We start from the raw sequence: 16,663 nt of genomic DNA on the forward strand, positions 1-16,663 counted from the left end.
AAACTCGATGGATTTTTGCTTAGTAAGGGTATCAAGGGATATGGTGCAAAGGTAGTTGAGGTACAGATCTGCCATAAATTAACAGAATGGCAGAAAGAGACTCAAGAGATTAAATGGCTGAATCCTTTTTCTATGTAACCAATAAATGGTAGATCCAAACTAACAAATTCAACAGGGCCTGCAGTTTATTTTCTGGTTGCTTTCAAATGTCATGTCATTCCAGGACCTTTAGCAACTCTGCCTCAGCTGTATACTGGTTCCCTGACCTATTCTAATGGAAAAAACAAAATCCTTTTTTAATAACCATGAGTAAACAGAATGAATTGAGAATTGAGATCATACTCATATGATCAGAAGACCCAATAAAAGAATGTACTCACAGCTCTATCACTTGTCATTACACAGACCAGTATGCCTATATTGGATGAATTTTTTTTCAACAAGGATATGGTAGTTATGATCCAGAAAACAATGATAATTCAATTCTGCCTTTGACAATGGAGGGGTATCTAAATCACCTCATTTGAAGAAAGTTAAAAGATAATCAAGACAATAGAACCATAGAAAAGTTACAGCACAGAAGGAGGCCATTCGGCCCATCTTGTCCATGCCAGCCCGAGGACACCCAGGTGCCCTTTCTAATCCAACCTTCCTGTACCCGGCCCATAGCCCTGCAGCTTACAGCACTTTAGGTGCAGATCCAGGTACTTTTTAAAAGAGTTTAAAGTTTCTGCCTCTACCACCAACTTGGGCAGTGAATTCCAGACCCCCACTATCCTCTGTGTAAAAAAGTTCTTCCTCATGTCCCCCCTACATCTTCTGCCACTTATCTTGAATCTATGTCCCCTGGTTCTAGAATTCTCCATCAAGGGAAACAACTTTATCCTGTCCATTCTATCTATTCTCCTCATAATTTTGTACACCTCAATCAAGTCACCTCTCAGCCTTCTTTGTTCCAGGGAAATAACCCCAACCTATCCAATCTCTCCTCGTAGCTACACTTTTCTAACCCTGGCAACATTCTTGTAAACCTTCTCTGCACTCTCTCCAGAGCTATTACGTCCTTCCTGTAATGTGGTGACCAGAACTGCACACAATACTCCAGTTGTGGCCTCACCAGTGTTTTATACAATTCCAACATTATATGCTTACTTTTATATTCTATGCAATGTGCAATGATGAGTCACTTCTGTACTTTTTCATTGGCCCCCACTGCTGAGTTCCTTATTGAAATCACTTATACCAATTTACAAATTTACTCAAAAACATTCTTTAATAAAATGTCAAAACCTAATGACCTTGCTTGGTCATTTAACATACTAGAGAGCTATTTTAAATTTTAAATTGCTCTGCAATTGCAATTAACCTGATCAGTTTCATCTTTTTATCACTGAAAAGCCATCTTAAGAAAAAATTTTTTCAAAATCACATTGACACGAGTTCCAATGTCCCGATGCTATTGGACACCCGTATGTCTTGGTTACCATGAGAAACACCCCAAAATACTTAGTTAACCCCAGGAATGACATTTTGTTGTTGCACAGCGAATGGTAAAAGCTGAGCTGTTCAAATCCCAGAGGGAAACTTGAAACAACTGCCACAACTATTTTATAATTTGTATTTATTTCGAGATGCGTGCCTTGAATTCAATAGTAATAAGACCACCGAATCTTACAGGTTTTTTAAAAAACTAAATTAAACTTTTATTAATAAAAAAATGATCTTAAGCACATACATAGGTTTACAAATTACCGCTATGATAACTCCTAGCTCCCGTAGTTAATCTAACTCCCAGTTACAACTCCATTAAGGCAACAGTAAAACACAGGTTTTAAAAGACCCAGGTAAAGTAATAGGATACCCTGAACAGTAAAATTCAAAGTGAGTTTTCTTCACTTCAGTTCGTGTAGACAGCAACTTGAAGCTTAGAGGCAGGAGGCTTTTCACACTTGTTAGATCTTAGAATGCCTTCCTCTTACACATAACCTCATCTCCTTTATACAGGTTTATCCCTTTTTAATGTAAATCCCATTGTCCCAATATGTCTTTTCAATTCTACTTATCCAGTAATAAAAATCTTTCACAGTACCATTTTATCAGTAAGCGCTGGGAAAAATAAACACACTGTTTGGCTTCTTCTGGCTAAGTGTAACATTTCAGCACCTCTTTTGAAATTCAAATTACTCTGGTTTATCTAATAATGCAAATTTCCCCTTTACATGTTTACCTATTTAACATTTCAAACCTAGCTTCTCTTCTGATACATCAAAGCCTTCATACCAGCTGTCTTTTAATTCAATTAAGTCCCACACACACAAGCACAAACACACATCATTCCTATCTTACAATAAATTCCAATAACATTATGCAAATTATTATATTTTTCTGACACATTTAAATTTTGGAGGTGAGGAATAAAGAGAAAGGGAGAATCAAGATGAGAGGAGAAAGAGAGACTCTGTCTAGAGCTGTAGATGGTAGAAATTTACTGGATCTGAAGCTTGCCATGCCATGTAACCTGCTTATAATATAATATTCAAGATTATGTTTCAATTCAATCTATCCTTCGAACAAATTAAAATAGAGTATCTGAACTATGTGAACTGAAGTCTCATACTGTATTATCAAACAATCGCTTGGAGGAACCAACATGGAAAATGCAGTAATAGAATATTCAGCTTGAGATATTCCAGGCAGCTTCGTTTCTTGCATCGTCCTAACAGTTTTTATTGTAATAGCACACTCCAGGTTTCTTTTAATCAGTCACAGATGAATGTTTCACATAGATATCCACATATATAGCCTTCTATACAACCCCATTGGTAGCTACATAATATCCTTGTGGTACAGAGAGAATGACCAATTGGATCCTGTTACATGCTTATCCAAAAGGAGAGCAGACGAGTAATTATTATACCAAAACTTTGTGACATCAGGTCCACTCATTGGTAGAGTATTATGATTTAATTATTTGTGTATGTCACTGTATTGTAAGTAATTAGCCATGGTCCATAAAGGACCATAAGCATCTCTTTAGAGAGAGAGACAATTGGTTATAAATAGTTTGAGGTGCACCACTCAATAAGTGTGGGGCAAGGTGAGGAGACAGGCCTCCTTGAATTACCACTGTAGGCACACAGTTAATATTTGTTTGTTTTGCATTTGTGGTGCCCCAGGGCACTTGCCATAAAGGTTATTGCTCCTTTCTGGCGACACAGGAGCCATTTTGCTAATAAAAACAGAAAATGCTGGAAAAACTCAGCAGATTTGACAGCATCCGTGAAGAGAGAAACAGAGTCAATGCTTCAAGTCCACACGACTCTTCTTCAGCTCTGAAGAAGTCGTGTGGACTCGAAACGTTAACTTTGTTTCTTTCTCCACAGATGCTGTCAGACCTGCTGAGTTTTTCCAGCATTTTCTGTTTTTATTTTATATTTCCAGCATCTAAAGTATTTTGCTTTTATCTTAGCCATTTTGCTAATGTTATGCTTCTTTTAGTTTGATTAAAGGGTATATTTCCTTTCTATATTAGTGATACCCAAATAGGGGTAGCTGTGATTCTTGTTCGCTGGGCCTGGGGTGCCCAGTGTCACTCTAATTGGTCCATTCAAATATAAATGTACTTTATTTGCATGGGCTAACCCGGCCATGACTCTTGATTGTAGTCTCACACATTACCAAGAGTCCCTCATTTTTTTTGAAATAACAGAATCCATCAACGTTTTCAAGTGTTAATAGGTTAAAAAATGTCTTAGTGAATTATGATGATTATTTCCACAAGTGAAGCTGGTGAGAAAAGGCCATTATTAATAAAGCTGATGGCCACTGCTGCAAGTGAATCATGACACGTACTGCAAGTGGAGAAATTATGCCAAATCGATTACATCATAAATATGAATATGCAAAAATTATCTCCAGCTTCCAGAACACACACACAATGTAACCATTGCCGTCAGTAGACGGAGTTAATTAGCTTACAGCAAAAATACACATCACTCTTAAGCTGATGTGCTTTAATATTGTGTAACATACTTGTGTGTGATACTCCGAATTTATTCCTCAAATTGCTCCCCACTACTACTGCCATCAGTGGTTCACTTGTAGCTTGCCCTAGTGTTATAAAGCTCCAAATAATCTCTCCAGAAAACAACTGAAATCTGAAAGGCCAAAATTTGTAATCGTAATGCTGAGTGTTATCATTGTTCAAGCATCCAAAATGATGTAGTAATAGCATGGTAATTTAAGAGAGCAATTCAAATGTCAATTCATGGGTGCTTCATAAACACCATCCACACAGAATTACATAGAAATCACAACAAGAGAAATAAACTATTCTATCCAGCTGGTCTGTGTTAGTATTTATGCTCCACACCAGCAGTAATCTTAATCCTATATGCTCACTCTGTCTGATATCCCATTACCTCCTTTTCCTTCAATCATCTATCTAACCAACTCTTCAATGCTGGCATGGTCACTGCTTCGAACATTAATTCCAGTGGTGCACTTAACAGCCTCACAAGCCTATATATGACAGTTTCTTCTGCTCTTTGTAATAAATTGCTTACTTGTGATATTACAACAATGTCATGCTCAATTGTTGAACACAGTCTATGTCTATTTACTATGTTCCATCCCATCATTTTAAACCTTACTATCAAATCACCTCGTCTGTTTTAATGAAAACAGCCTCATGTTTCCTTCCTATTTGTTTTTCCTCATACTAGCAGCATTCTAGTGAAAACAAAAGCAAAATACTGTGGATGCTAGAAATCTGAAGTAATAACAGAAAATGCTGGAAATATCAGAAGGTCTGGCAGCATCTGTGGATAGAGAAACAGTTAACATTTCAGGTTGATGACCTTTCATCAGAACTGTACTCTACTGAATTTGCACTATACCCTCTATATTGTCTTTGCATGATGTGGAGCCCAAAGTTTCATAGTGTACACCAACCATAACCTTGCTAAGGTTTTATATAGAATCACCACTTTTTCTCAACATTTATATTTTATAATTCTTGCTATAAGGCCCTTAGCTCTCTTTAATGGCCTTAGCTACTTGAGGTGCTGCTTTTTGTCTGATTAATCAGAACCTTCAATTTCCTCTGCTCTTCCAAAGCCCCTTTATCAACGTATAATTGTTACTATCTGAACCACAACTTATCATCTCACATTTACTGACATTGAATTCCATCTTCATGTTTTTCGCCCTCCACCATCTTATCAATATCCTCTTGTAGATCCCTTTGGTCCTCAAAATGATATACTGGCACGAAATTTGTGGTTGTAAGGATTGCAAATTGTCAAAACTCGATGTCAATATTGTACAAAACTGACAGCAACTTTTGGCGTCCAAACATTTGCAGTTAAATGCAGAAATCCAGTCAGCAGTGAGCTTTGTCCCTTTGCTGCTGACTGCAAAGTTTGGGACATTTTGTCTCATATCGTCTTATTTATTCATTTGCAAGATATGGGCATCACTGGCTAGGTAAACATTTATTGCCCATCCCTAACTGCCCTTCAGAAAGTGGTGGTGAGCTGCCTTCTTGAACCGTTCAGTCCATGTGGTGTAGGTACACCCACAGTGCTGTTAGGGAGGGGGTTCCAAGAGTTTTAACCCAGCGACAGTGAAAGAATGGTGATATATTTCCAAGTCAGGATGATGAGTGGCTTGGAGGGGAACTTCCAAGTGGTGATGTTCCCATGTGTCTGCTGCCCTTGTCCTCCTGGATCGTAATGGTCGTTGGTTTGGAAGGTACTGTCTAAGGAGCCTGGGTGAGTTCCTGCAGTCCATCTTGTAGATGGTACATACCGCTGCCACTGTGCATCGGCGGGGATGAGAGTGAATGTTTGTGGATGGGGTGCCAATCAAGCGGGCTGCTTTGACCTGGGTGGTGTGAAGCTTCTTGAGTGTTGTTGGAGCTGCACTCATCCAGGCAAGTGGAGGGTATGCCATCACACTCCTACTTGTGCCTTGTAGATGGTGGACAGGCTTTGGGGACTCAGGAGGTGAATTATTTGCTGTAGGATTCCTAGCCTCTGACCTGCTCTTGTAGCCACAGTATTTATATGGCTAGTCCAGTTCAGTTTCTGGCCAATGGTAACCCCCCCAGGATGTTGATATTGGGGGATCCAGCGATGGTAATGCCATTGGATGTCAAGGGGCGATGGTTAGTTTCTCTCTTGTTAGAGATATTCATTGCCTGAAACTTGTGTAGCACAAATGTTACTCACCACTTGTCACCCCAAGCCTGGATATTGTCCAGGTCTTGCTGCATTTGGACATGGACTGCCTCAGTGACTGAGGAGTCACGAATGGTGCTGAACATTATGCAATCATCAGCGAACGTCCCCACTTCTGACCTTATGATGGAAGGAAGGTCATTGATGAAGCAACTGAAGATGGCTGGGACTAGGACACTATCCTGAGGAACTCCTGTAGTGATGTCCTGGAACTGAGAGAACCACAACCATACTAGGTATGACTCCAAGTACTGGAGAGATTTTTCCCTGATTCCCATTGACTCCAGTTTTTCCAAGCCTCCTTGATGCCACACAGACAAATACTACCTTGATGTCAAGGGCAGTCACTCTCACCTCACCTCTGCAAGTTAAGGTACCACTCCCTCTAGCCCCATATAAAAATCACTGATATATACAGTGAGCAGAAACAGTCTCAGAACAAATCTGTGTGGGACACCATAATCCACTTTTAACCACTCCAAAAAGTTGTCTTTAAAACCCATTCCTCTTTCCTGCCTTCGCTCCATATCCTTTGATCTTCTCCAATAATCCCTCCTTGTGAAATGTTTTCTGAAAATCCATGTGCAGTGCATGCACTGCACATTCCCAGCTGCAATATCCGTCACCTCCTCAGAGAACTCCATCAGGTTTTTTTTTAAGTTTGATCTTCCTTTCTGAAAGCTGTGCTGGCTGCTGCCAATTATTTAGATATTTAGTAATTTAATCTTCCATATGCACACCATCACACATCAATAGCACTGAGTTACCTAACCACAGGCATCTGTACCAGAAAAAACACAAAACTTCACATGAACTCCATTGCGCCGATTGTTTAAAAAAAAATAAATGGATATCCAGCAATCATTTCACAGCTCCAATCTCAGCTCAAGGTTCAGATAGCAGCTATTAACTCCAGTGACAATTGATGATTTTTGATGTCCTTGGGAGTCCAATAACATTACTACCTTGTATTCACTCCCACGTACCCACTATTCTCCTTGTTGACTTACAGCTTGATCTTATTTCCTAGACAGCGTGTGATAGATATAATGGGCTTTTTGTTATTTCTGTAACTGTCGTAAACACTGAGTAAGTAGCCTAAATTAGACAGTGATTTTCCAATTGGTACCCAACTTAACTGTAAAATAATGTTTTTGAAAAAGGCACTATTATAGTGAAATGCCACAAATGGTTTTCAGAAAGCAGTGTTTTTTCCCTTCTTCATGGTTCAGCATTTCACTCCTAAAAAATAGGCTTACTGGTAGCAATCTTGCTTCTGAGTCTGGAGATCATGGATACAAGTCTCATTCCAGGACTTGACCATATAATCTCAGCACTAAAACAAGTTTATCTGGTCACTCGCCTTACTGTTGTTTGTGGGACCTTGCTGTGCACAAATTACCTGCTACATTTTCTTACACTGCAACCACAATTACGCTTCAAATGTACTTGATTGTCTGTGAGTGCATTGAGGTTTAAACTCAAAGGTCAGGCTCAAATAGGGGTCAGGAGCATGCTGCTCAATTGTGATTTTCCCTGAACTGGCAAATTATTGGCCAGACATGGGTTTATGCCCAATTAAGGATAACGGGCAGGATCTTGACGCTGGAGGGCCATTAGGAGGCTCTTCAGCACTGTAGGAAGAGCAGGATGGCTTTGCAGCTCAGTGATGGAGGTGCCCTCTCGCCAACTTTTTAAAATTTAAAATAAAAAAAGCCCTTACCAGCTGAGCCATGAACTGTACCAGAGGACAGCCTGTGGCTATAGCAGAGGCCAGACAGGCTGGCAGTCTCTCTAAACCTGCTCGGAGTGCTGTTCCCCACCCTGCCAATCTGCTGCCGGGGTGCCGCCTCCACGGAGTACCTGGAGACCAACTGGAATTTTCTAGGTGGCCTCTGACAACAGGCCTTATTAGGCTGTTAATGAGGTGAATTGGGTACCTGTTGCTTGTGAGTGGGTAGCCCCGGCCCCCACCTACCCCATCCCCACTCCTGGAAAAGGGCTTGGTGGGTGGTATAGTGCCTGGGGAACAGCAAACCAGCCAGCGTCACTAAATTCCATGCCGGTCCGTCTCTGTGTCCATTCCCATTGAGGCCTAAAAATTTAGCCCAAGCTCTTCTTTATTTTGCAACATTGTCCACAATGTCAGTATCAGGTATCACCAAGTCAAGTACAGGGTCTTCAGAACTAAGCACTATTGCCTGAGAATTTTCCACTATATTCAATATGGATTCAGTGGTTCTAGTTGGCTCTCAGGATAAGCTTAAGTTACACTTCAGATTGTTTTCAAAGAATATGCGACATACTTTCTCTACAAACTGTAGGAAAACCCATGAAAAAGGATGGTCTGACCTTCTGTGCAGCTCAGGAAATTATTGCTTTATTTGTTCTGCAGTTTGAAAGCCATATAAACCACATTTTTTTTTCATTCACGGGTTCTGGATGTCACTGGCTAGGCCAGCATTTATTGCCCATCCCTAATTGTCCTCGAGAAGGTAGTGGTGAGCTGCCTTCTTGAACCGCTGCAGTCCATGTGGTGTAGGCACTTCCCCGGTGCTGTTAGGGAGAGAGTTCCAGAATTTTGACTCACCGACGGTGAAGGAATGGTGATACAGTTTCAAGTCAGGGTGGTGTGTGGATTAGAGGAGAACTTGCAGGTGGTGGTGTTCCTATGCATCTGCTGCCATTGTCCCTCTAGTCGTGGATTTGGAAGGTACTATCGAAGAAACCTTGATGCGTTGCTGCAGTGCATCTTGTAGATGGTACACACTGCTGCCACTGTGCGTCGGTGGTGGAGGGAGTGAATGTTTAAGATGGTGGATAGGGTGCAAATCAAGCAGACTTACAACTATATTGCCTACAACAGAAAACCATTTATAACAAAGCTATTATCATGTATTCATGATAATGGGTTAAAGACAAAAATATTAAAGTTTCTATCTTAAGCACAACTGACAATTGGACACAAACTGCACTCAAAGTTGTGCAATTTTGAGAAGTGGTCTGTTCTCAAAGTTCCGCTCAAACTCCAACGCAAGTTGACAAATGTGAAATCCGTCACGAACCAGAGCAACTGGGCAGAGCTCTAACACAGCTATTTAAAGAAAAAAAATGGCTATAAGATATATTCGTTGATATATTTATGACTGACAACTTTGGGAAGTTTGAGTAAAAGTGGGTTCATCACAAAAAAATGCCTTTGTAATCAGCCGCAACACACCAGCTGTGAGTAACACAATTTTAAATGATGAAAATGACTTTAAATATACATAACCTGACCTCTAGTGCAATGTTTTTTAAACCAGGTCAAAAGATCACAGAAACTTGATTTGCACTTAAAATTCCATGATCTTTTCTGTGGGTTGCATTTTTTAATCATTCATTTACGGGGATGTGGCTTTGCTGGCTGGGCCAGCATTTATTGCCCATCCCTAGTTGCCCTTGAGAAGGTGGTGGTGAGCTGCCTTCTTGAACCACTGTAGGTACGCCAACAGTGCTGTTAGGGACAGAATTCCAGGATTTTGACCCAGTGACAGTGAAGGAACAGCGACATATTTCCACATATTTCCAAGTCAGGATGGTGAGTGACTTGGAGGGGAACTTCCAGGTGGTGGTGTTCCCATCTATCTGCTGCCCTTGTTCTTCTAGATGGTAGTGGCCATGGGTTTGGAAGGTGCTGTCTCAGGAGCCTTGGTGAATTCCTGCAGTGCATCTTGTAGATGGTACACACTGCTGCCACTGTGGCGGAGGGAGTGAATGTTTGTGAATGGGGTGCCAATCAAGCGGACTGCTTCCTGGATGATGTCAGGCTTCTTGTGTTGTGGGAACTACGTGATTTCAAGGGAACTGTGCAGCGGAAACTCTGCCCCAGATCATCATCATCTAGTACAGGTCAATGGCAAAACCCAAAGGCTCTTTCATGCCCAATATACAAGTTTGCCTACTCTCTGACACTTAGAGATGCCAGGACCATCTGTTTAAAAGAAATTTAAAGTTCCAATGTGTTTAATGTATATCAACTAGTGAATGTATAAACATGTAACTTCCTTGAGATCAGCAACACACTGGCAGATGGAGCAGCATCAGCTGATGCCAGTCAACAAAATACTGTCAAATAATGAAATTTAAGGTAAAACTTTTTTCAACAAGACTTATATATAAAGCAATATCTAGTGAAAACAACTTGTTGTGAGTAGTTTACATGGAAATTCAACCTTGTAAATAACTAGAATAAAGTTTTTGTTAACCCTGTAGTTAGGTGCATAGAGAGCTGATAGTGAAAGCATCCTTTGATTTTGCTTTCCTTTCACTGCTGATTCCTGTTATTTTACTTGATTCTATTGTGCTGCCAGAATTTAAATGAGTGAATTTTTTTTTGCGATTTAGAGTTTCTTAAATCTGCTTGTCACTTGCTGCAAACAGAAGGTTAATACTTCAACAAAAAGGAAAGCACCAGTATTTATTTAGCACCTATCATAATCACAGGATATCCTAGAGCTTTAACAGTCAACGAAGTACATTTGAAGTGTAGTCGCAATTATAATAAAGGAAAATTCAGCAGCCAATTTGTGCACAGGAAGCTTCCACAAACAGCAATGAGTTACTTAAACCAGAGAAGGCAGATGGGCCTTGGTTCAAATTCTTATTTGAAAGGTAGTACCTCGACTTGAAATGCTCTCTGAGCACCACGCTGAGGTACTTGCCTGGATTATATGCTCAAAGATCTACAGTGGGGCTTAACCCCACAGTCTTCTGGCTCAGAGGCATGAGTTTTATCAAGCTAACACTGACACTGAACCAATGCCTGGCAGACACGATATACAATCGTATGGTCACATCAGTCTTCACAAAAAGAAATTCATTTGGGAAGTCGCCACAAGTTCCTCTTTAGTAAGCCACCAAAAATCTAAGAAATATTAAAGGCAGAAAGACCCTTTGGTTTAAACTCTTCATGCGTTTGAAGATAGAATTGCCAATCATGATTAAAACAACAGCACAGATTCTCAATATTCAATCACAAAGACCCTTGAGAATGTGAGTGAGAAGGTAAGAACACGTTCTATGAAACTAAGGCTGGCTTAGCACTTCAATGGCTGTAGCTGCAGTCACTTGATCTGGAACATCACAAGCTGCTTCATACATGTTAGCCAGGCTTTATTGTCGTAAGAGAATAGATACAGGTTGGTAAAATTCTTATAGGCCAGCAGCAATTCTGCAATGCATCACTGGAACAATTTACAAATATATCCCCTAAAAAACAGGATCAGGTATTAATAATTTGTACTATTTTTTAAACTAAAGAATCTAAATTCACAACAGTTAAGGAAACTAATCTCTCTTTGAAGTGTAGATAGCCAGCATGTTGAATGCTGCTGGTGATTACATTAAATATACAGCACCGAAAAAAAATCAAATCCATTCAATCTTCTTTCCCTTCCTCCTTTCTTGTTCAGCAAGCCACCACTCCTTGGCTGCAAAGTTCAAAAGCAAAGCAACGACCACTCACAGGGCCACATCAAAAGTCACAGTAGGTACAGGGTTTTAACAGTGCCAGTTTAATGATAGATAGAACAAAACGAAGAAGCTGGATTCAAAATATTATGCCGCTATTTTTAAATGCTGAAAAAGCAAGTCCCTCAATTTTCTAAGCTCTTAAGTCACAGAGGGTGAGGGGCAAGATGGGATAGGGGAGGGGCAGTGCAAGGCGAGAGAGGGAAAGGGATGTGGCAAGGCAGGGTGGAAGAGGAGCGGGGCGAGGCGGGGAGCGGGGAGCGGGGCGAGGGGCGAGGCGGGGAGCGGGGCGAGGCGGGGAGCGGGGCGAGGCGGGGAGAGGGGCGAGGCGGGGAGAGGGGCGAGGCGGGGAGAGGGGCGGGGGTCTGGCGGGCAGGAGGGGAGGGGCGGGAGGCGGGAAGGGAGGGGCAGTGGGGAGGAGGGGAGGGGCAATGGGGCGGGTGGGAGGAGGGGAGGGGCGGTGGGACGGGCGGGAGGAGGGGAGGGGCGTGGGGCGGGAGGAGGGGAGGGGCGGGAGGAGGGGAGGGGCGGGCGTGTGGGAGGAAGGGCGGAGGGGGGAGTGGCGGGCGGGAGGGGCAGGTGTGTGGGAGGAGGGGCAGAGGAGGGAGTGGCAGAGGGGAGGGGCGGAGGGGGAGGGGCGGACGGGAGGAGTGGAGGGCAGAGGGGATGTGGGAGGGGCGGGTGGGTGGTAGTGGGGGAGCGATGGGAGTTGGGGAGTGGCTGAGGGGGGACAAGGGGGAGAGGGGCGGAGGTGGGGTGTAGAATGGGGTTGGTGTCCGAAGGGGGGGGGGGGGGGGGGGGGGGGGGCGGCGCGGGGGTGGTGTCGGGAGTGGGGGCGGGGGTACATGGTTCTTGTCTCTACCTCCTCCTTTGTAAATGACACCAGGGTAGGGGACAGCACCAATGGCATATATGGAACTGCTTAAAAAAATCACCCATTCATAATTTTCTTCACAAAAAACTCCTGCTGCTACAACCCTATAAAAGTGTCAATCAACCAGATCTTTCAATTATCAATAACAGGAGCTACAAGCACTTGACACCTCTCGATCTTGTGCAAATGAACATCGAGCCATTGACAGATGACAGAAAAATATCTTATTATAACATCATAAAGTTGTCAATCAGGCAACGTTTACCCTTCCCTGCAGCTGTGTCATCAAAGTAAAACCTTTTATGAGTGGCTGAGCCCTCAGTCAAGCCTCATTATGTCAGCGATGCCCGATTCACGTTCGAAAATAAAAACAATGTTTTCCTATTATTGTGAAACTTTTTCATGTCTCCTTCGGTATTTTATTACCCATAGCTTTGAGAAGCATGCAAATTCTAATCTCATATTTTCATTAATATTTAAATTATATACATATTATAATATATAATACATATTAATATAAATGTACAATCGATTCCAAAGAAAAACCATTATATTTTGATCACTCGCACAAATCTAAGTTAGATTTAATCTGTCTGCATGAATCTTTAGAGATCACAGTATAATTCCAGTTCCGAAAATGATGCGCATTATACACTATGTTCATGGAAATATTTAAACTGAACTTAGAAGAGGGTTAATCACAACATGGTAGGTGGCTCGTGTTGATCACATCACTCGATGTTTGTTGCTCACAAACCACTTTATGTCTTATCATACATTCTATTCACATATACATGTGTACATATACATTTTAAAACAAAGTAATATTTGATCATCTTAGTGAATCACTGTTGCTATCCCTGGTAGGCAATTATAGATTAGTTTCTTTCTATGAATGTCACCACATCTCAAGAAGATGAAGCCGACTGACAGCTGATGCTCACAAAGGTTGACTAAACGCAAAATAAAATCCCTGCATGAAGCTGAAACTGTAAATTCTATCATAACAGATTAGACAGTGTGATTCCTTAACAGATATATGTTAGGTCGCATTACTTACAGAAAACAAATGAATGAGTGGTACCAGATGAATAATTCATGAATGTTATAGGTGGGCGCACTTATATCAGTACTTGAAATTATTCCGTGAAGAGTAATGAACCCTCAAATGTCTGTACTTGTACAACAGGGATGACTAATTTTATTACAATTTATTTTTATTTTGCCAACTTAATTACTCCATCAATGTGGATTTACCGAGAGACTGGAGAGTGACATTGCAGGCATGTCAAGTAGCTGATATTGAGTGCGCAAAAATAAAAAACTTTGTTAAATCTTGCAACAACATACATTGAGGGCACACTTCAGTGTGAATGATCTCCAAAAATAAATATTTAAGCCACTCTTGTCTGTTTAAAAAAATCTTGCCTACAGGAAACATTTATCATCTTAGCTTGAGATTGATATGAAAATTATAAATCTCCTGAGCTTCTCTCTTGTGGTTTAAAAAAATTCACCCACAACCCTTTCGTTAGGTCACTGCCTCATAACCACATCCAAATATTCAATGTCTACTTGCTTTTTTAATACATGAATGCAACTTTGTCATCTGACCAGTGATAATGGCACACCCTGCCACTGCCTCAACACACCACGAAGTGAAAAAACACCCAGAAATAAAAATGAGCAGCAGAAAGAGATTTCAATGACTCAGGCTCTCTGTACCTGCTTTATTGCATTTACCACTGCCAGAACCTAGCAGGCAGCTGTTAAACTCGACTGAGTACCACCCCTCCAACCTTTTTTGCTGCAGGCAAGGGAATGTTCTTGCACAACAGATTCAGCCAAGAAAACTGCAATATATCTGTCTTTGCCTCTACAGATACACAAAGCAATAATAAGTAACCGATTAAAGAGAGTTCCTCCTGAGAGAAGAATCTTAGGCTTTCAAATGAGACGATGAGTCTTTAAAAATATAATTTTGAGCATTGCAATGCTGTTCTACTATCAGCCCACAATCTCTTTGACATACTGTACATTTTGATTTAGTGTGTACGGTATACAAAGTTATACCTGTTTTCCAATATTCACTAAATACAGACATTTTGCCCATTATCTATAATGCAGCAAATATGATGTCAAGCTGCATTATCTTATACCAGGTTTCGAATTTATTTTTGAAACACCATTTTTTGCTTCTTTGGACATTGGAAATAAAAACTCAAGTGGAGGCTGCATTAAAATCAATGCATCCAACAAGTAAGGGAAAGCACATGGCCAATGGGTGCCGAAGTTGGTAAATCCTCAAAAATGCCTTAATTACCTCAAGACTCAATTATCCCGATGAACTTCTGGTTTCCCACATTCTACCCTCTGTAAAGTTGAGGTCATCCGAAACTCTGCTGCCCATGTCTTAACTCGCAGTAAGTCCTGCTTGCCGAGCTACATTGGTTCCTGGTCAAACAAGGCCTTGATTTTAAAATTCTCATCCCTATTTTTAAATCCCTTCCTTTCTCTGCAATCTCCTCCAGCCCCACATCCCTCTGAGATATCTGCGTTTCTCTAATTCTAGCTTCTTATGCATTCCCAATTACAATTGCACCGCCATTGGTGGCTGCCTCTTCAGTGGCCACAGCCCCACGCTCTGGAATCCCCAATTTACATCTCTCCGCCTCTCTACCTTGCTTTCCTCCTTTAAGGCACTTCTCAAAACATACCTCTGGCCAAGCTATAGGTCATCTGATATAACATCCCTATATCGCTCAGTGTCATACTTTGTTTTATAATGCTCCTGTGAAGCAACTTGGGACGGTTCATTACGTAAAAGGGGCTTTTTAACTTCTTGTTGTTAGAATCAAGGAATGGAACAATAACAGACAGATAACAAAGTGAGAAGAGCTTTCTCATTTCTACAGTGTTTCTTAAAGAAAGTTTCTGAATAACTGGGATAAAGCCAGCATTCACAGGTTACCTATTGAGTATTTTTTTTCTTTAATCATTCACAGGGTGTGGCAAGGCCAGCATTTGTTGCCCATCCCTAATTGCCCTTGAAACTAAGTGGTTTTCTAGGCCATTTCAGAGGGCAGTTAAGAGTCACAGAATTTTAATGTCACATAAGGAGGCCATTTGCCCCATCGTGTCTGCACCGGTTCTCCAAATGAGCATTATGACCCAGTGCCATTCTCCTGCCTTTTCCCCGTACCCATGTATGGTATTGAAGCCACAGCTTGTTAATTAGGTAGCTAGCTTAAACTGGTTTTTAGAATCTTGAATCAGTTGTTTTCAGAAAATATAAAACCAGGGCTTCCTTATTGCTGCTTGGTCTGCACCTGAGTGTTGCTTTGAGTGCATGGAATGTCAAGCTGGAAATTTGGTGAGTTTTTTAAAAATTCATTTATGGAAGGTGGACAACCACATTGCTGTGAGTCTGGAGTCACGTGTAGGCCAGACTGGGTAAGAATGGCAGATTTCCTTCCCTAAAGGGCCTTTGTGAAACAGATGGGTTTTTACAATAATCAACAATGGTTTAATGGTCACCATTACTGAGACTAGTTTTATATTCCAGATGTATTAACTGAATTTAAATTCCACCAGCTGTCACGGTGAGATTTGAACCCACGTCCTCAGAGCATTAGCCAGGGGCTCTGGAATACCAGTTCATTGGCATTACCACTACGACACCATCTTCCCACACTACCATATGAATGCAACAACAAATTGTATTTATATAGCACCTTCAACTTAATAAAATATCCAAAGTGGCTTCAAGGAGTATTATAAAGCAAAATTTGACACCGAGCCACATAATGTGTTATTAGACACTTAGTTATAACTGTACACATCCTATGACCCTCCTACTGATATCCTGTCGCATTTCAGCAAACCTACCTCATGATATCTCCCAATCCGCCATAAGCAACACAACAGAGAGCTGTGTGATGAGTCTCCATCACTTTGCTTTGTGGCAATAAACATTAATAAAGGATGGGGGAAGTGCTTACAATGAAAAATACTCCCCAAACCACCTATACTATTT

This window comes from Cetorhinus maximus, chromosome 6, assembly GCF_964194155.1.
Source record: "Cetorhinus maximus chromosome 6, sCetMax3.hap1.1, whole genome shotgun sequence".
Taxonomy (NCBI): domain Eukaryota; kingdom Metazoa; phylum Chordata; class Chondrichthyes; order Lamniformes; family Cetorhinidae; genus Cetorhinus; species Cetorhinus maximus.